This window comes from Rhagoletis pomonella, unplaced genomic scaffold (assembly GCF_013731165.1).
Source record: "Rhagoletis pomonella isolate Grant_MI unplaced genomic scaffold, Rhpom_1.0 Rhpom_scaffold_00002, whole genome shotgun sequence".
In the NCBI taxonomy this organism is placed as follows: Eukaryota; Metazoa; Arthropoda; class Insecta; order Diptera; family Tephritidae; genus Rhagoletis; species Rhagoletis pomonella.
In genome coordinates this window covers 26,237,400-26,246,703 of record NW_023458556.1, presented here as the reverse complement: position 1 = coordinate 26,246,703, position 9,304 = coordinate 26,237,400, and positions in this window count along the sequence as shown.

The following is a 9,304-nucleotide window of genomic DNA, read 5'->3' as shown; positions in this document are numbered from 1 at the left end:
TTATTGCAACGCCGCCCTGCAAACAATGCAAACAATTAACCTTTGTTGCGTAAATTGAATGGTTTTTTGCATGCGTTCTTGTTGCAAGTTGATTGGTTCATTTCTGCAGCGCCTTATCGCATGTCAACAGGCGTTACTTTAACTGCCCAATTCGATGGTATTTTTATGTTTTGTTTTGTTTTCGTTTGCAACCACCATTCCACACCTTTTGCAAAGCGCTGTTGCACAATGTATACATACATACACAGCAACAATGCGTTGCCTATTAATGCATTTTCAAGAAGAAGAATTGCGGAGCGATTGTTGGGTAACCAAATTTCTTTTTGCTCGGTGCTAGAATTGGAACATCGTTTTCTGTTAACAAAAACTAAGAAGTTACTATAGCGCTTGTGATGACGACATCCACATATTGACAAGTTTGAGCATTTTTTTTTTTTTGTAATTTTAATAATTTTTTTATGAAAATACGGGCATTTCTATAACGTAAACCATACAAAACCAAATTTTAATTTTTATATATTTAAAAAAAATCAACAAGTTTCATAAAAATTTCACGCTTTTTATTCAGAAATTTTAGACAATTTTTGGGTATACAGATTTATAGTCCCATTCTAGTGGTAACTTAAAGTGGCTAAAAAATACCTTTTATTTTTGACATTTTTTATTTGTTGGCAGTATTAGTTTCTTCCATACAAAGTACTTATGTCCGATATTTTTTTTATATCGGAGAATATATTAAAAATTCTGAGTAAAAAGTGTGAAATTTTGATAAAACCTTGCTTTTGTACAAAGTGTTATAGAATGAAGTAATTTTTTATAAAAAAAATATTAAAATTATATAATAAAAAATAAATAGTCAAAACTTGTCAATTTGTGGGTGTCGTATCGTTATGATAAGCACTATGTATATAAATTAAATGTTTATTCCACTTCCTCATTTAATTAAATATGAAAACCGATTATTCTCCCTCCCTAATCAAATTCATAACAAAACATTTCAAGATTTAGTTTTCATATTTCAAGCTATAATTATTACTTATTTTCATTTGAACATTCAACACGTTTTTATTTAGCCATCGTAATGAAGAAATTACTAGCTTGACTTTTTTGCAAAAGAACAAGTTTTAATATATGTAGATGGAAAAAATTTACAAAAAAATCGGTAATTATGTACAATAGACCGTATCAAAAAACAAAGTTCGCGGACCACCCTGAGACAATTTCCAAAAAAAAATTAATTTTATTTTTGGCTGAAAGTAGGGATCGCCTCTTAAATAATGTTTGTCATTCCTTCGAAATTTATGTACAGTCTGATCTTAAAATATGTTAAATCGATGTTATTGTCTCGAGGAGACAATATTTTGTTTCAAATCTAGTTGGCCACAAGTATCTTGTTCTAGTACTTACTTACCCATCAGATCTCTGTTCCTACCACCCTAACGCACTAACCGAATGCCAGTAAATTAAAGCTCGCCAAAAATCCGTATACTTTTGCTAGGGGAGTTTTTGATTATTTTAGTACAACTATTAAAAAAAAATTTAGGCTCAGGGGTGTACGGCCAATTTTTTGTTTGCTTATAAGGTGGTACGGTCTAATGCAAATATTTCTCACAATTATCTTAAAAGTGGTAAACAAGTCACAACAAACAACAAAACTTTACCATTTTTAACGCCTACCGGCAATCGCCAATATTTTCACTCTTACCGGACATTTTTAAAGCACACGTCCATTAGATAAATGTGCGCACAAGTATGCAAACATACATACATACATGTACGTACATATGTATGTACATACATATCTTATTAATTTCTTTTTAAGCTCTTGAGACGCCGATAGGCAGTGTGCTACTGATAAAATACTATGTACTCGCACATACATACATATTTATGTACAAACAGCTATGTATACATGTGGTACTTTTTGATGCATATCTAGAGCTTCTTCACGATAATGTTCGACTATCTGTTCATGGTAAACATTTTTTCTACATCTATCGTACGATTTCGCGTTCGCACATACATACATCAATTCTATGAATTATTAATTGATTACACCTGTAATCACCGGCTACCGTCATTGCTGGGATTTCCTTGTGGCTTCCACAATCAGTTGATCATTTTCATTACAATTCAGTTGCCAACGTTTCACCTTCCCATTCAGTGTCCGTGACCGTCTAACTGTGAGTGTCAATGGCTTTTATTTTGTTACTAAAACTAAAAGTAAGAGGTATGTATGTGCACACACTCATACACACGCATACATATGTGTTTAAAACCAAAAATATTAATAAACGTTCACTAAATCTTAGCAAACAAACTGTCTGTCTGTTATGCTGACTAACATATTGAGTCATTTGTTATAGCTTTTTGCACATTTTGTTGTTAGTAACAACAACAACAACATTGAAATTGTGTAATCCTGCATTATTTATATGTTGTTGTATTTTTGCACATTTATTATTTTCAAGGAATGTGTGCAAGGTTGTGAACTTAAAATCGTATGTGTTTGTTTCTACAAGCATATCTGCATTTGGTTTGTTTATTTTTAGAACTATTCGCAATATTGGCGTAAGCATATTATTTAAAAATATACATATATATTTTATTTAAAATTTATTGAAAATAATGTTATTTTTAATCGTTCATGCATTCGTTAGAAAAAGCAAATATGTTTCCATATATAGAAGTAAATAGTTTTTTAAACACAAACTGCTTTCTTCTTTAAAGTTTAAATTAATGCAAATATATTCCAAAATTGCATAGAGTTTGAGACGTTTTTAATTAAAACAATGAACTTCAATTTTAAATAATAGAATTAGTGAAAGCTCAAAACTGACAGAAGATGTCAAATTTTAGCAGTGATCTGGTTCCTTTTATTTTTCAGAAATGTTATGCCAAATTTCCTTAGCATAGACTGATGATGGATAAGACTCATTTGGGAGGCACAAAAGCAAGAAATAATCTCATTTACAGACCTATATGATCCATTGCCGAATTTTTAAATTTTCTTGTATTTTAAATTACTGACTTTTAGTGTTGCACAGTGTGAAAAATAACAATTTTTCTGCCAAAATCTAGGGGGATGAAACGATACCATGCAGATATCGATACTTTTACTTGGAAGTAGTATCGAAAGAAAGTATCGATATCTGAAAAATTTCGGATCTTAAGTATCGTTACCTACTCATATCGATACTTTTGCCTATGAGGGTATTCCTTATGAGCTAAATAGGTTAAATTTTTTTTTTTATGTCATAAATCAACTAATATCTCGAAATCCTTAACTCCCAACTGTATAATTAACAAAGAAAATTTATTGAAAAGGAGTACAAGAAAATTAATCGCGCTTAAGAAAACAATTTGCTCACAAAATATTTCTGAAAAAAGACTTCTTTTATTGTACTTCCCAGGAATAGAAGTTTCTGAACTGGGGTACCTCGAATTTATTTGAGATTTTTCCAAGAATATATTTTTATACCCGAGCGCACTTGTGCACAAGGGTATATTAATTTTGTTCACATAACGGTTGTTTGTAACAGCCAAAACGAATCGAGATAGATATAGACAAATGTATACATAAATGATCAGAATGAAAAGAGAAATCGATTAAGCCATGTCTGTCTGTCCGTCTGTCCGTCTGTCCGTCTGTCCGTCCGTCCGTGTACACGATAACTCGAGCAAAAATTGAGATATCTCAACGAAATTTTGTATGTAGGTTTCCATTTATCCAAGGTAGGTTGGTATTGAAAATGGGCAAAATCGGACTGTAACCACGCCCACTTCCCATATAACGGTAATTTTCAGAAATACGAAAACTGCGATATTTCAGTAACAACTGGAGATTATTCACTCAAAATTTATATTTACAATAAGTTTTAGACGAAAAATAAGAATATAATAAATTTTCGGAAAATGGGCGTATCCACGCCCACTTATGGTTACATGTGTATATCTTGGTAACCGCTGCACCAATTTCTTCCAAACTTGGCACAGTTGTTGGCCTTCGCACAACATTTGGTATGTATGCCGAAAATTTTTAAAATCGGACAATAACCACGCCCACATCCCATATAACGGTAATTTAGAGAAATACAAAATCTTCGATAAATCAGTAAATATTAAAGCTAATTTATTCGAAATTGATGCTTGCAACAACTCTTAACCAAGAAATGCGTTTGTGATAAAATTTTGGAAAATGGGCGTGGCACCGCCCACTTATGATCACATATATGTATCTCGGTAACCGTTCTACCAATTTGTACCAAACTCGGTATGGTTATTGTGCTTGCCACGTAAAAGCAAAACGTTGAAAATTATTGAAAGTGGACTAAAATTGAGGCCGCTTTTCATATAACGGTAAGTTTCAGAACTGCTTGAAACTTCAAAATTTCGAAATCTAAGGACGCTAATTTACTCAAAATTGATACACCCCGGCTAATCATGTAGCGGTAGCTTTCGGAAAGGTGGAAAACATATATTTAATACGTGCGCCGGGTATTTAATGTTCGGCTCCGCCCGAACTTAGACTTTCTTACTTTTTTTATCAACTCTTTGTACCCTACTCTTGTTCTTCTTTCTTCAATAACACAACTAAACTCCCATTACCTTTAGGAATTTTTCGCTCGTCTTTTCAACGCGAATAATAAGCCCCTGTCCACATGACAGGCGCTAAACGCGCATTTACAACTACACTTATTTCCTTGCGTTTTGCTCAAGGTCTTCACATGCGAACGCGCATTAAATTAGTAGAACTAATCAGTTAGCCTGACATCGCGTTGAAACGTCTGTACTTAACATTCATCCAGTTCAATCTTCCACTCGAACAGTTGGGCCGTGTATACGTCGCACTACATCGACTTTGCTGTAGCAATTGGAGTGTGTATTCTTTGTCACCTTCTCGCGCTTTTCGCTGGCAAAATCTAATATCTCTAGAATGAAAGTAGATGGCGAAATGAACTCTGCGTTATTTTATAGCTTGAGTAATGTAGTGTTCAGAAGAAAATTACCTCGAAACGGCCTTCAAAAGTAAAATTAATGAACTTTGAATTTCTTAGACCTGAAAACAGCAATCGTCGTTTAAAGTCCAAAACCGCGTAACTGACATTTGTGCTAAAAATGAGATTTGTTCACCGGAAACTCCTGCCATTAAGCCTTTATCCATTCGTACAGAAATATCGATTTATAAAACTCACCTGAAATGGGATTGCTTTTTAAAAGAGAGGCCCGTTTTAAAAGAAGACAGTTTTGCTCTCTACTCTAAAATTACGGCAACCGCACATACGTGGCTTTGTACGTTAAACGACAATATTTATAATGAACTTTTTAGAAAAATCTGAATAATAAAAAATTTTCAGACCATGTATCTATGTATGTGTGTAAGTAGCCATATAACATAAGAATGGCCTGGCCGATTTAAGCCATTCGTTTAGTTATTCCGTTTCCTTCATCACCCGTCGGCCCCCGGAAAAGAGCCACAGGTCTTTCGTAAGATAGTTATCTCGAAAGCCTTCCTTTCCATCCTTGTTCGACATCTCCTATATTTCTGCAACATATAAATGAAGATTTGTAGAGCTTAGTTCTTGTTTACTACTTCAACGTTGACACTGCCAACAATGACGTGTGTCCCTAAATCCTAAGACTCTTTGTGTATTGCCATGAAGTACTTTCGCCTGTCCCTGCTTGCCTCCTTCTTTACTTTGGAAAATAACATTTGGACAATAACATTGGTGTAGAGGCAGCAACATGCTTTTGCTATAGGTACTTGTAAATATAGCCGATACGATGCAGATTGGCAGCTCATATAGCTTTCCAAAATCAAAATGAAAAAAATCGAACGCAAGTGAATCACCAAATGTAGACATAGCGTCGTAGAGGCAGCTTCTCTTCGTACTGTCAAAAGCGGCTTTAAAATTGACAAAATGTGGTGTGTGTATCCCAGCTAGTATCCTGTTGTCTACCCTTGAAATAATCAACCAGTCAACTATCGGAAATTATTACGCCTACTTATCAGATGCGGTTTGGAATCTTGTCTAACACGACTCCATGGGGCATAACTACGGTGACCATCCGCCCTGTATTATACGGGACAGTCCTGTTTTTTTCACCAATCGTCATGTATTGTATTTTTGCCGGCCGAGAAACCGGGCTTGATCCCAGGGCCTGCGAAATGGTAGCGGGCACTGCTAACCACTGATTGCACTTGCATTTTATTATACTAAAATTTAACGATGTTTTTATAAACAAATTTTGCGGGGTAAAAATCTCGAGAAAAATATCCTAAAAATTTTGTAATCTTACTATAAGGATGCTGTTTTAGGGTGAATACACCTAGGATCATTGAAGAAGCTTATAAGATCTCTTAACTTTTGTGGAAAAAATTGGCAACATTATTTTTGTACCGCATTCGGCTGCCATAAATATGGTCACCGTAGGCACAACAAGCCTTTTGGCTGTATAGCTCATTCATTACTGAGCATATTCTTGCAATTTCTACCACATTCAGCCCACACGGCAGCTTACCTATTAGTAATATTAAAAAATTTTAAAACTAAGTGGCCATATAACTTCAAACAAATCAGCGTATTACCTATTCGTTCGCTCTGGTGTACAGCGGTAAAAAAATAATGTATGACACATACTATTTACCTAACAGCTGTATTAAAATATTAATAAATGGCAAACGATAAAATTGTCATCGGCAATCTACAAATTTGTATTTACTTTAACACATGTACTTACTTTACTTATCGGCTACGCGCAGCTACTAACAAATTTTACATTTTATTGATAAATGAACTTGCCAAAAAAAAAACGCATCAATGTTACGGTGTTAGCAGTCAGTCGGTTTCGTAACATAGCCGCACTAACTTGTCTGTGAAAATTTACGAAAACATTCGAGGTGAAAGAAAGTGCGCGACTTGCTAGGAAATCTTTACATAAAAAAGTGCTGCAGATGAGAAGCCGAAATTAAGATAACGCAAAAAATTGATTAGTGTGTTTGTGTGATAAAAAAAAAAACGAAATACATTCAGTTACAAAAAAAAAACTGTCTTTTACTTAGTGCTACAAATAAATGCCTCAACATCCGCTTACGATTCCATTACCCAAATACCATAGAATGCCAGCAGTGAGATTCAGGTAGGATGCAATGGAGAAACTAGCTGTATTAGAGTTTCTATTACATAAAAATATATCGATGTACTACTAGTTTGGCGCCGAAATCTTGAACCTGGCTACCCAATGTTTGGAACTTTAGTATGATAAATGTGTCTGGTGGCATTAATTGGCGGCAAACAATGCTATGAGATTTATTATCGGTTGGTCCATACTTACGTGCATATACATAGTACATATTAAACATTTTTTAATCTAGAAAAATACCAGTTTAAAGCTGGTTACAACATAAAAACGGAACAACTACACTAAACGACGAGCAGAGCAGTTGAAGAAAACGCATGTGATTATTACTCTGCACAGTGGTCTGAGGGTGGCAAAAAGTCCAAAATTCGAAATGTGTCAAAATATCTCTACAAACATGTTTTGAGGTTTTTTCTGAAAAAATGTCATTTCAAAGGACACAGGGAGTGGATGCGGTAAAACTTGTATTTCTACGAGAGAATTGGAATGCGCATTTCACGTACTCAGTTGTAGTAGCTGTTGGAACTGTTTCTATCTTTTATCACTTGTGTTAGGTATGAAAGTGTGCAAACAATTTTTTTTTATATGATGGTTATTGTTCGAGTTATGCGATTTCAAATAATAGTTACAATGAATATTAGGTTCCTTTTTGAACTAGTTTTTCGTTGTGAAAAAAATTTCTAAAGCAAAATGAATTTTCAAAATAATAATAATTTTAACGAAATTTTGGAAACGACTATACCCCATTGCAAACCCTTGTGTGGTCCTTACGCCTAAGAAATAAGAAGTATAAACAATGGTATAGAATGAGCGCCTCCTACATAAAGGGGCAGATACGGTAGATGTTAAGATTTTTATAAAATCTAATTTTTATATTGGTTTCTTGTAGCTTATAGTCGACCGATTTAAGTTTTTATGGCTAAAACTAATATAAAAACCGAGTTTCATTAAAATCGGATAACTATACCATATCCGCCCCCTAGTCAAGTAGGCGTGGCAGTTTTCCAATCTTCGCCATTTTTTCAGATTTTTTCATCTCTAAGCAAAAATGCTACAAACAATAAAATATACCAAAAACGAAGCACGCATTTTATATGTGGATCTTCCATCGTGCGCTGCGCTATGGGTAATTTGACAAATTTTTGTCTACTTACTAGAATAAACTTTCCGTCCTTGGTATTTGATACAGAAATCTTCAAAAAAAATCTTTGTAAAAAAAAAAACGCACGACAACTGCTGAGCAGGTGGTCAAGTAAGTTAAAAACGATCTAAAAATTTACAAAAATATAAAAAGTAAAGAAAAAGGTGAGTACTTTTAAGATACATAACTGGTGTTTTACTAAATTTTTTTTGTGATAAAAAATTCATACTTTTGACATAACCATTAATTTTGTTTTTGACTCAACATTGAAAATTTAGAAAGCTTTTAAACTGTTGGCGTATTTGACCGTGTTTTTAACTATTAGGAACGTATAAAATGAAGAGCTTTGAGTTTGATTCTTCTATTTAATGTTTATGAGTTTTATTGATTTCTGAGAAAATGGTTTTTTGTAGGTATTCTTTATACTGTCCGTAGTGAACCATTTGCCAATTGAATGGTAGAACTCAATAAAGAGATAAAACTGAAAAGACTGTTTACAATTTTGTTGCTGCAAAGGCTGCTCCTATTAGCTTTTCAGCAAAACAAATTAGAAAATTAAGACCATTCTGGTTTTGTATTGAAATTAATATAATTGGCCAATATTTTTCAAAAATAGCCATTTTATAAATTATTTTTATAACTTGGTAGCATTTTTTTCTTTAATGCAAAGCATTTAGAAAAAAACTGCATTCAAACTTTTTCAAAAAAAAAAACACAAATTAAAAAGTTACCCCATTGGACCCATCGGTTGTCAAGGGTTAAGGTTTGTTTGCAAAAATGTGGAAAATCATATACCAATCAACAAAAAATTATTTGTTTTTTAATAATCTACTTTTTTGGGGGTAATTAATTTTTGCCACAAAAGTGGGTCAAATTACCCATTGTGCGCTGCTTACAAAGTGACTCAAATAACAAACGTTGTCAATCATAACGACGAGTATTTATTATGAGCACACAGTAGACTATTTTTATATACAAATTTAAATTTCGTCTGCCTTAACACATTTCGAAATTTCACCTCTT